The 12,884-nt window shown below is 43.1% G+C and overlaps 1 long non-coding RNA gene across 1 annotated transcript; it reads right to left on the bottom strand.

Annotated features, from left to right (window-relative positions):
• Nucleotides 1–473: 473 nt before the first annotated feature.
• Nucleotides 474–5,345, bottom strand: LOC117877096. The gene is made up of 3 exons (XR_004645606.1): nucleotides 5,257–5,345; nucleotides 2,897–3,049; nucleotides 474–859 (listed from the first exon to the last, which is right to left on the bottom strand). It is a non-coding gene; the product is annotated as an uncharacterized LOC117877096 (long non-coding RNA).
• Nucleotides 5,346–12,884: the final 7,539 nt, after the last annotated feature.

Here is a 12,884-nt window from a genome sequence, read left to right as displayed (position 1 = left end):
TGTTTGCCAGAGGCCAAAAATTATTGCTGCCTTTGTCTTCTTTGGTGAAGAGATATTTGGGGGTTTTCTGCCCCTTTCTTTTATACTCCAATGAACCTTTGAAATGGATTCTGCTGAAGGTTATCCCTCAAAGTAAAGTTTATTCTAGCAGTGAGGAAGGCAACATGGAGTCTGGTGGTGAAGTAGGCTCCATGTTCTTCTTTTCCCTCCAACTTGTGTTTGCTATAATGGAAATTGGTCTGTTTCCTGTCATTTCCTCCTACTGCTCTTGATGGTCTTGTTTATTACTTATGTGCAAACTGAGGTAAACACACATTCCTTCATTTAGGATAGTTCACTTAATAACTTTTGCCTAGGCAGGGCTGTCTGGTTTTGAAAAAATAACATCATCCAGAGAGAATTCATAACTTTACATATAATGTGGTTACATATATTTTGCCATGATATTATTGACCAGTGAGTTATTAGTTTTCAAATGATAACGTACAAGGCATGTTCTGTACAAAGATTATTACAATTCTCTAGGGTGTGAATATAGGGGTGCTTCTGGTCACAACCACTTCTTCTGCAAAGCCCAGAAATGCTATCTAAGTCATATCAATAAAAATGCTGCCACTGAAAAATTATGACCTGATTTTGTAATCTTAATGAAGTCTCCAGTTTTCTACCCACAATTCATTGTAGGTGCAGGTGACAGAATTGGGATGTCTGACTTCCTGATCAGTGGACACCTCTCTTTCTGTGCAGCACCAAGGCTATTGTGACAAGATGTTATGCTGGAAACGACAGTCTTCAGAGCTGTGTGCCTGAAGGCAGATTATAATCAGCAGAGGGTCCTTAACTCTAGAATTTGCTTCTCCTGCAAGCAAAAGAAAACCAAGGTAATTTGATTTACAGAACCAGACTGTGGCTAACTCTTGCATGGATGTGCAAAGCTGGGGACACAAAGAGCTCTGCTGTGCAAAAGTGCGGCTTCCCGCTATTCCCTCCTGTGGTAAAAGCCACCAAAATAGAGGCAGGGAGTGGGCGGACTTATGGCTATGAATCCTCTCCATACAAGGCAAGAGAAGAAAGTGCAAAACTGTGCCTTCTTAAGGGATGACACAAAGCAAGCCAAATATGGAGCCATAATTAACTTTGACCCCAGAAGTTTGGTGGTAGGGGACAATGGGCATAGGGATTTGTTTCTGGGAGGAAGAAAGTAGAGTCTATTTTTAGTTAAACACTGGAAAACTAATTTTGTTGTATTTAAAACAAAAATGTGTTTCTGTGGCTGACAGGGAATTGTACTGGGCACTTTCTTTGAAAATTAATGAAAAACCCCCAGTACTGGAGCAGTGTAGTGTAGCAGCAGTTCTGAATCTCCGACATATACTTCTGGACCTGAGCTCAAGAGTGTGAATGTAGGAGCTAGTGGAACTGTTGTGTTACATGTGCTGATTATTAATTCAAATGGAAGGGTTTGTGGACAAGTGAGATTCTGGTGTATTTGGGTAAGTATTGTTAGCAAATACTGAACTTGGTGCAGTGATATCACACAATGCATAGATAAGAGCATACACCTATAATTTTAGCTCATTACACTCATTATTTGACTTTGTAACTTTTTGGCTATGAGCAGCTCACAAGCAGGAGCCTAATGCTTTTCCAGTGGGTTTCAGGAGTGTCTGATTTATGCCAGATTATGAAAGGCTCAGTATAACAAATGGGGGGAGGTATAGCTCAGTGGTTTGCTAAACCCAGGATTGTGAGTTCAATCCTTGAGGGAGCCATTTAGGGATCTGGGGCAAAAATCTGTCTGGGGATTGGTCCTGCTTTGAGCAGGGGGTTGGGCTAGATGAACTCCTGAGGTCCCTTCCAACCCTGATATTCTATGATGCTGCCTGGAATGGTTCATGACTGTGACAGCCAATCTCAGGGCAGATACCCCAAACTCGTGGTATGTTCTATAATTAGATTTCACCAACCCAATAACAAGCGTGAACTCTTGAAGCACTAGAACAGTTTTACAGAGTCACCGACAGTCCCCTAGGGCACTCCAGTCTATCTTGCTACCCAGGCAAGCTGGATTTAGTGATAGTTGGCCGCTAGACACCAAAGATCACAAAAGATTCAGGTTGCTTCCAGTCCCAAGAGACCAGATCAATTTGTTACCCCAGATCAATTTGTACCTTAAATCTCATGCCAAAGACTGCACTTGTAGCCAATCCTAGAGTAAATCAACTAAGGATTTATTAATTAAGAAAAGAAACGATAGAGTTATTTACAGGTTAAAACAGGCAAACATATATACACAAATGAGTTACAGTCTGGGGTTCCAAAAGGGGATAGAGTTGCAGCAATCTGTCAGCACTGAATGTCTCAGTAAAAGAGATGAAACATTTTCTTGTTCACTATCTTTATTTCCTTCTCCCAGAAGTCAAGCTGATTGGTTGAGACTTTTTGCACATAGTCTCTTCATGAGTATGAAGGGACAATTAACAAATTCTTTGTATTGTGATGTCCCACTATGGCCCATTTAGTTTTGATATCCTTCTTAATGAGCAGGAGACAATCCCTTCTGACAGACTGACAAACATATTTTACCTTCATATAGCAAAAACTTAAATATTATCTTATAGCATGTGATAAAGATATAAGTGAGATTAATGCATGCAGAACTTAGAAGCGTTTCAAATTCTAAAAGCTAAACACATTGTTATAAGTCTAATACTCATCTTACCCATACCAACACACAGATGAGCTAGACTGGTTTTCTGCAATGAATTTGCCAGTGCTTGGCTGAGGCCTAAAGACTTGGTAAGAACTGGCACCTGGTTTGTCAGCATCACAGACACATTCATTGACAAGGGACATTTAAAAGAATACTGCCTTGCCTAGCTGTGAGATCTCCTACCTAAGGAAATGCTCACTCCTCCCATCATACTTGGCATTTACGTTGCCTTGCAATTTTAGCTCATTTCTGGAAAGACTTGGTTGTTCAGTAAATGCCTTGATTGTGAGTGCCAGCTTCAAAACAGAAGATTACACAGTCATCATCACAGACAGCCTGATAGGGAAAGTGAGAGTTAGAGAAAGCACTGAAAAACTTACATGATGTATTAAAGACACTATAAATGCTAGGGAATCTGACACAGTCTTTTACATTTGAAGTGTGGGATTTATTTTACAAGAAAAAAACTACTAAGGTTTGAGGAGTCCTTTCCTTTCTTTATTTAACAATAATTTATGTAGAAAGAATCAGATTAAGTATTTTTTATGGAAGCTGGAAAGCTCGGTCTGTGCAAGATTTATTATTTATTTTGTAAAAACATTTTGTATTTTGGACAGCAATAGGTCCTATGAATGTGCTAGAATGAGAAAGCATCTTGTTTTGTTTCATTTAATTGAAAATCAATAAATAGCTATTTTTTGATATACCATCTTTTACCAGCCACCTGCCAAGCATTCATTAAATATCAGCTTTATTTACTTATTTTCTTCGTCAGGTTAAAGAATTAGTTCCTCTGTAGAAACCTTGAATCAGGGATTATAAATTAGTGTGGCATAAGGCGATTATTCCTGTGCTTTTTGGGAAAAAAAAAACAGTGTAGTGTAACTCTGAATACTGGTTTGAAAGACGTTGGAAAGAAGAGGCGAAATGGTGTATCTTATTATATAACACATACACATTCCTTACTGAGGCATAGCTTCCAATCACATGCCTAAGTAAAGACTGCAAGATTTGGCCCATAGACCAATTAGCAAGAAATCAGATTTCCTGCTCTACTTTGCAAATTTCACTAAACTTCAATATGCAGCATATCTTTTCCCATGATCACAGTTAAGTCCCATAGTTTCTTTCAGGGTAAAAAATGCAAAGTACCTAAATAATGTAGGAGCCTAAGTCCCATTTTCAAAAGTGAGTTAGATACTAAAGAGCCTAAATCTCATGGAAAATCAATGAGACTTAGCCACTTCCAAAATTTTTATTCTTAATAAACAGTGTAAGAAAATGAGAAACGACCCCCATCCAAGTACCCTGCTATACAGAAAGTACACAATGCCATCATACCTACTACCTACAGGGAGGTGAAAGAAACTGGGCATGCTGAGCACTGAAATAATCTTACTGAATATGAGAGGATTAAACAATGAGCATTGGTGCACAACCCCCTTTAACGCCCTGATCCAGCAAAGCACTTAAGCACTTGCTTAATTTTATGCATGAATAATCCCATTGAAGTCAGTGGCACTAATCATGTCTTTAAAGATAACTAGGTGCCCAAGCACTTTGCTGCCTTAGAGTGTAATTCCTTGATTTGAATGGTTGTGGCAAACAGTTATCTCTGATGGAGGAAAGGAAAGATTCTTGGAGAATTTGGTTATGTTTATCACCGAATGACATTCCATGGAAAGTCTTTTATCACAACCACTCCACCTTGCAAACACCGGCTCCATGCAGTGTGATTCTAAACACCTATACACACTAAGTAAATACATGATTTCACTAGCTTTTATTGCTCTCTCTAAAAGGCGGAGAAAATGACCATATTCCACAGTCTCTGCTAATCTTTCTCCTTAATTAAGCCATTAGAAAAAGTTAATGTTCACTGCGAGCTTTTGTTAAAGAGGGTTGTTAAAATAGAACCTGTGGGATGCTTCCTCTGAGATTTACAATATACTATAGCTTTATTTTTCTGAGGGGGTGATATTAAAGTCTCTGCATGTTTGCTCAGAGGGACAAATGTGTCAAAGTACACGCACAATCTTGTATGTAAAGACCTGATCCTGTTCCTATTGAAAACAATGGTAAACTTTTCATTGACTTTAATGGGAGCAGAATCAGTTAAAGAATTGCCATGTGGCTTTAGGAAGCTTGTTTCTAATTATGTACCCCTGGATGACATTAAATGATGCCTCAGAAAGTTAGCTTGGGTTTAATTGAAACGTAACCTTAAATAAATGTTTAAGGTTATATTTGTAATAAAAGAGTTTTGTTGAGCCACAATGGATAGGATTTGGGTACATGATGTCTATCTGTTTAAAAGTCTGTATACTGTATTTTAATTATAAGTGAATTACAGAGCATTTTCTGTGAAATCTGAGAGAAGAAGAAACAGCAGGAACACAGCAAGAAAACTAGAAAAAGAAGTGAAGTGGACTGTTTAATAGCTAATTAGAGCAATATGAGCACTTCTAGTCTGCATAACTAGAGGCACCATGTCATGGAGCAGGGATGTAAGAATTCTCTCTACAGCTGATGTGCAACTATACCTGGAATGCTGCATTCCTTTCTGGGCATCTCGGAGTCAGACAGCTATGGACAAATGAGAGGGTATTCAGACAGGAGAATAAAAAATGTTAGGGGGATATGGGTATCAACTTATTAGGAAAGATTGAAAGAGTTTAAAAGAGATAATTACGTGTTGCTTGGCTAAGGTGGAGACATAACAACAGTCTAGAAATTAGGAATGTCTGAACTCATTTGCCTCATTTTGAATCCATGTGAATATTGTGGATATTTGAATATTGTGTTTTAAACTCAACTGCATCTCTCTCCCCCCCACACATTTAGACCAACATAGTTTTTAAGAAGTTCTTTTATCCTTAGCACATGGTTCCCTTTAATTAGAAAGCCATGATTTTTCTTTTTTTCCCCAATAGAATCATACTTGAACAAAACTCAAAAGACAACATGGATTTAAATTGCATGACAGACTCTACATTGTTTTGTGAACCCAAGAAAGGAATGTGCAAACAATCTTGCCTGATCCATATTTGACAGCGGCCCCTTTATTTCAATGGGAATGGAGACAGAAGACAGTGGAGCTTGCCAGCTTACACCAGCTGAGTATCTGGCTCTGCATTCTCCTCTCAGCTCTTCAGGTGGTTCTTACAAGTGAAGATTGAGGCACATTTGTGAGGCAGGATGGGTGAAGCTTGCAGTGCTAGTCTCTGGGGTTGTCAATCTAACACCTTTCACCAGCTCTAAATGAACTTTAAAAAGAAAAACAACAACAACAACAACCTAGTGGTGTCCCTTTAAATATAAAGAGTTACAACATTCTGTTCTCAAGTATTAGATTCTAACAATGCAACAGATTACAGTAATAAAATGACAAAGAAAAGCACACTTTCCATTTTGCAGTCACAAAAGCATTCATCAAATACAATATTCTCAGCAGAACAGAGGCAGGGGCTCTTTTTTAAGATAAAGATTAGCTAAAAACAGTTAAAATTCTTTACAAATATATATATATATCTCCACAGGGTGGGCTCTCTGTATAAAGATTCAAAACATTAGAACAATAGAATAAGATTCATTATTATGGTTTTCATCAAAGATGATTTCTTACACAGCTTTTAAATGAATTCAACCTTGGGAAGTAGTCCTCCTGCTGGTTAGTTAGCTCAGATGATATTTGCAGCTCAGTCCTGAGTCTGAATGATTAAGGTGATGTCAAGATGCCTTGGGACAAATCAAGCTCTGATTTATACCCTAAGGCCATGGCTACACTACCAATTAAGTTGAATTAGCAACCCCCGGAGTGACATAACTTTTACCGACTTAAGTGCCAGTGTGGACAGTGGTAAGTTGGCGGGAGAGCTTCGCCTGCTGACAGCTAGGACCACTCGTGGGGAATGGAGCAATTAAGCTGATGTGAGAGCTCTCTCCTGTTGGTTTAGAGCAGCGACTCAGCTGCGCCACTGTAAGCTCTCTAGTGTAGCCATAGCCTCAGTAATTCCATTGACATAATTGCCTGAGGTTTAAATCAGGTAGAATTAGTCCCCTTAAATTTGTAGTGCCTTTGAAAGTTAGTTTAAGGCATCTTGACCCTAGTGGTGGATTAGCCACTGGGTCCGTGGGACCCAGGCCCGGGGTTCTCACCAACTGGGGGGTCCCCCACTTCTGCCACATGGCGGGTGGGGCGGAGGAAGACCCCATGTCCCCTGACCGCATCCCCAGCAGAAGCTGCAGGACAGGGGAAGCTCCCCAATGGCCTCTGACCCCAGAAGAAGCCACGGGACAGGGGAAGTCCCCACAGCGGTCCCCCAACCCTGGCAGAAGCCCCCGGGTGGGGGAAACCCCCCCAGTTGCTCCCAACCCCATCCCAAGTAGAGGAAGCTCCCAGTGCCCCTTCCTTATCCCCAGCAGAAGCCACAGGGTGGCAGGGGAAGCCCCCATAACCGACCCCACTCTCTGGCAGAAAAGCACCAGGTGGGCGGAGTGGGAGAAGCCCCAGCGCCCTATCCCTGGTCCCTTGCAGAAGCGCGGAGTAGCGGGGGAAGCCCCAGCACCTGCCCCCGCTGTGACCCAGGGACAGGCGGCGCGGTGGGAGGGGCCGTGTGGTGAGCGCCCCGCTGAAGGAAGCCCCGGCCGCCCCCCTTCTCTTTCTCCCCCCCGCTCCCTCCCCGTTCCCCTGCTAGCCGGGGCACGCACTCTGCTGCCCGGGCCATGTCTGCAGCGCAGGGAGTCCCCCTGCACCCTGACTCCGGCCGCCCCGCACGGTTTTTTGGTTTTTTTTTTGCTTCGCCGCTCCAGCCTCCCCGCAGGTTTTTTTTGCTTGGGGTGGCAAAAAAGCCAGAGCCGGCCCAGTATCTAACAATCTCAAATATTAAATAACTCTGCCAAGAGTTACATTACTTACAGTTACAGTGCTGCTCAGAGAGCGCTGAAGGGAAACTGCTGTTGTGTGTTCACACCATCAGCTGCCTGTGCAATAGCATGTTCACACTTGTGGTACTTGCAGCTGTATTCAGAGCGGTGCACTCTGGGCAGCTATCCTACAGAGCATCTCTTCCTCTTCTGCTGCTAAGAGTTGTGGGAAGGTGGAGGGGGTTGCGGGGCATCTTGGGTCCTGTCCCAATGCCCTGTGATGCATTGCTTCACATCCCAGCAATTCCTGTGCTTCCGTCCGCATTTGGCGCCATCTTTCAACAGTTTGTGTACTGCGCGCCCTGCCTCTTCAGTCTGCAGGAATAGATCCCGCGCTGTTGACCAATATGCTGCTCACTCTCACTAACACGTCATGAGTGGCAGTGGAGTTATTTCTTAAACTACAAAGGCAAAAGGAGTTCAATGTAGTAGCTACGACACGAGATTGCTTGTAGCTTTCACAGAGGTGCCTACCATAGTGGAATGCTGCTTTTGGGCTCAGGAAACAAGCACTGAGTGGTTGGATCACATCGTGATGCATGTCTGGGATGATGAGCAGTGGCTGCAGAACTTTTGGATGAGGAAAGCCACATTCATGGGACTGTGTGATGAGCTCGCCCCAGCCCTGCGGCACAAGTACATGAGAATGAGAGCTGCCCTGTCATTGGAGAAGCGTGTGGCAATTGCACGGGGGAAGCTGGCTACTCCGGGAAGCTGGCTACTCCAGACTGCTACCAATCGGTTGCTAACCAGTTCGGAGTGGAAAAGTCGACTGTTGGAGTCGTGTTGATGGAAATGTTCAGGCCCATTAATCACATCCTACGCCGAAAGACCATGATTCTGGGCAACGCGCATGACATTGTGGATGGCTGTGCACAAATGGGCTTCCCTAACTCCGGAGGGCACGTATATTCCAATTCTGGCATCAGACCGCCTAGCCACGAAGTACATTAATCAGAAGGGGTATTTCTCTATGGTTCTCCAGGTGCTTGTGGATCACCATGGGTGTTTCATGGACATTAACTCAAGCTGGTCCGGAAAGGTGCATGATGCATGCATCTTTCAGAACACTGGCCTGTTCAGGAAGCTGCAAGCAGGGACTTTCTTCCCAGCCCAGAAGATCACTTGTAGGGGAAGTCAAAATGCCCATTGTGATCCTGGGAGACTTGCCTACCCCTTAATTCTGTGACTTAGGAAGCCATACACAGGACATCTTGACAGCAGCAAGGAGTGGTTCAACAACAGGCTGAGCAAGTGCAGAATGACTGTTGAGTGTGCTTTTGGCCGTTTAAAAGCCTGCTGTCACTGACTATATGGGAGGCTGGCCCTGGCTGATTCAATATTCCTATGCTTATAGCCACGTGCTGTACGCTTCATAATATTTGTGAAGGGAAGGGTGAAAGCTTCACTCAGGGCTGGACCACTAAGGCTCAGTGCCTGGAGGCTGAATTTGAACAGCCGGAGATCAGGGCTATTAAAGGGGCGCAGCACAGGGCCATAAGGATCATGGATGCCTTGAGGCAGCAATTTGAAGCTGAAAGCTACTAATATTTATTGCTATGCTTGGGAGTGCAGTGTTTGTAAAGCTAGGAGGTGATTGTGATTGGTGCAGACGATGCAATATGAAGGTTTAAGAAAATTCCCTGTTGCTTAGCGGGGTTCTGTTTGCTTTCAATTAATGGAATAAAGATTGCTTTCAACCAAAACAATTCTTCTATTAAAAAACAACAACCGGCGAAGACAGACAAACAAAAAACACATCAGCACTGTGGAGGATGGGGGAAGGGAGGTCCCAGGAGGAGGTGGGGTCCCAGGACGGTTAAAGATTTGTATATGTCCAGGTATCATATGCAACCTTGTCCTTTGGAGAACAGTAGAGTGGGTACTGTACTTCAGCAGGGCTAAACTGCAAAGGGATGGGTGCTGAGTGCAGTGGGTACTGGGAGTCCGCAGGGCTGGACTGTGACAGGGCATGAGTGCAGCAAGTACAGACTGGAGCCAGGAGGTTGATAAGAGTGTGTTGGCGGTGTCTGGGGGGGGGCATATGGGAAAGAGTTTTGTGACCGTGGCTGCAGGGAAGGGCGGGCGCGGAGCTGCTTGGTTTGTAGTGCTAGTAGCGCATGGAGTGTGTCCATAATTTATAGTGCTAGTAGCGCATGGTAGTCCATCATTTTTAAGAGCTGCTCCATGGCTTTGTTCTGGTGCGCTTTGTTCTTATGGTCCCTCTTCTCGCTGTCCTGCCACTCCTTCAATTCCTGTGTTTTGGCTGCGGAGTGCATCATGACATCATGCAGAAAGTCCTCTTTAGTATTTTCTTCAGCAACTTGTAATGCTACTGAACCTTCTGTAGCCAAGAAGTGACCTAATGTATGCAGTATAATGGCAACAATTTACAGAAGTCAGTTACAAACTATTTTACCCAGCAAATACCAGAGAGATCATATAAATGCAACAAATATGTATTTCCATCATATTCTTGGGTGATTTCTACACTAAAGACCAGGATGGAGCATGGCAGAAGAACTTCACAGAGCATTCAGAAAATTGTTGCATGGAGTGAATGGTTGCTACTTGTTAGCATAGCCATGTAGCCTGGAAATGAAAGGGGCCATGTTGACTGAAGTCCTCTATTTTTCCATAGATCTGGTACAGCATTGGTTGGAATAGTACAAGCTCCCCTCTACCTTATTAATGTGACAACACCTCAGCAGGGTCTTGCAGGCACTACTTCTAGAAGTGAGAAGTTAGTCCAGACTTTGCCCACTCACATGGCCTTTCTCCTAAGGCTGTCAAACGAGGTGCCAAAGCTTGTCTCCCTTGCCAACAGAAGTTGGTCTAATAAAAGATATTATCTCACCCACCTTGTGTCTAATATCCTGGGACCAACATGGCTACAACGACACTGCATATAAACCATGTGCCAGTCAGTGCCAATTTTGATAGTAGTTTGGCTGACCTTTCCACTCGGAACTAAACTTAAACTATCACTAGATAGTTCACATCAAACATATATTTCAGATACACAGCCACGCAGAGATCAAGATGGTACTCTTCTCTAGTCGTGACTAAATTGGGCTGAGCTTGAAACAGTGCAGAAGGTCACAAATCCCCTTATTAAATGTTCACCATTTGAGCTCTTTGTATGCAATAATTCATATTGATGCAACTAGTGTTGACATCCTCACATTGAGCAAAGACTGTACCCCTACGAATTCTGCTTACAAATCCCATTAACAAATAAACAGACACACTGTTTGTGAAAGGCAGCTTAAGGTAGAAAAAATATCCCATGAAATCCCTTCTCCCAGACAATATAGTGATGTTTTAGGTGACTTGTCAGGTCAAAATTACCATTTCTGAAATGTCAACACTGCTGGCTCATTCAGGTGGGAGACTTCCAATCAAGCTGTGTTCTTTCTTCATCATCACCAGCCATCACCCACCATAACAGGGTCTAAGAACCAAAACTTCATCTGTTAGTGATTCCTGAGACACAAGAAAAGCCAACTTGCTCTTCTGCAATGATGTTGACTCTGAAGAGCTTACAGAAGTGGAGTAAAACTTGATTTTGTTAGCTCACTACAGCATATATGATTAGAAAGTCACACAGGGAACAGAAATGAATGAGAACAAGGTGCCACAAATACACTCCAGTTGGATGTATATCTCATATGTATCTGGGATGGGCTGTCTTTGGTGAACCCTGGCTGAGCTTCTTCCTCCGCTTGCATAGATACTCAGGAGAGGCTGTAAATTGGCTGCACGGGAGGGAGCCTGGAGAGAACAACATAGGAAATATGAGCTGCACTCCAGAAGTTATAGGACTTGAAGCCAAGGCTTGAACTCGAAGATCAGGCATTTCCTGTTTCCTTTTTTGCTTATGTTAACTTATTTTGCCTTTTTGTTATTAAAGCAGATTGAAACATTTCAAAACCTTTGAAATTTCATTGAAAAGGGAAGAAATTTCTCATTAATTTGTTGTTGATGTTTTTTGGTACCAGCTGTATTTGTTGTACATATTATCCCTTAAGGAAAAGTCATTCCTAACTCTGTCGTAATTTTTTTCTGCTGAGTCATCTGTTCAGCGTAGCTGTGACATTCCAGGGTGCAATGCAGACCACTGAGGGGCTTCACCGCCAGCCCTGCAAGCTGGGCTACCTCACCATCTTTTGATGCTGTGGGTCCCAACCTGGGCTCCTCACAAACAGCTAAACAGCAGGCAGGTCATCCCCTTTGTGTCTGTGTATATCCACAGCCCTAGTCCAGCAGCTCCGACCCCAGCAGCCTGTCAGAAACACGCCAGCCACACTCTGGCTTCCAGTCAGCATAGGTGCTGGAACTAGGTGCATGACCTGCTGGGTTCAAATGGTTTCCATCATATACTGGGTTTACAGTTTGGTTCAATGGCTCCACAGTACAAAATGTTACAGCCCCCCTGCTTGCAGGGTGACCCCAACACATTCCCAGCCCCGGATTTCCCCTCCATAATGTATGTTCTGCACTGTCCAGCCCTCTCATGGACAGTCCAGTTATATTAGGTCCATTGCAGCTCTAAGGGGATCAAGGTACAATAATTTGTCACCTTAAATGGAGTTACCCACACAGTTCACCACACTGGATTAGTTTTGGTTAAAGAATAAAACAAGTTTATTTAACTACAAAGAGGTAGCTTTTAGGTGAGTACAAGTATAAGGCATTCAAGTCAGAAATGTTTACAAGAGAAATAAAGGTAAAATGCTTCCTAGTATTAAACTTAACAAACTAGACTTAGTTCAGGGAGAAATTTTTACCGCAGGTTTTCAGTAGCATTGCTGGCCAAGTTTCAGGCCAGATCTGCTCCCAAGGTCTAATGGCTCTTTCTTTTGTCTTCTTATGTGAAAAGGAAGAGGTGGACAGGGAGAAATAAGGCGAGAAGCAAAAAACACCCCAAGTTAATAGTTCAGTCACCCTTTGAAAAGCATTTTCCTGAGCCTGACCCCTAGTTAAAGTTCTTTCCAGCTGAGAGCAAAGAGACATGGAGGAAGGAGACTTCATGCTGTTTGTTTTCATCTGTGTATGCTGAAATGCAGATTGTCTTTGTCTTTTTTCTTCCCCCTTTCTCTGTCTGAGGACTCTGTTTACAGCTTACATGCAAACTGGGGTAAACATACATCCCTTTGTTTAAGACAGGCCTGCTTGACCAGTTCTACCTAATTGGGACTACATGAGTTTGAACATGTGCCTTTAACATCTTACAGGGAAGGGG

Source organism: Trachemys scripta, chromosome 4, assembly GCF_013100865.1.
Source record: "Trachemys scripta elegans isolate TJP31775 chromosome 4, CAS_Tse_1.0, whole genome shotgun sequence".
In the NCBI taxonomy this organism is placed as follows: domain Eukaryota; kingdom Metazoa; phylum Chordata; order Testudines; family Emydidae; genus Trachemys; species Trachemys scripta.
Note: the sequence above shows the minus strand (reverse complement) of the source record. Positions and strands in the feature narration are given on the sequence as shown.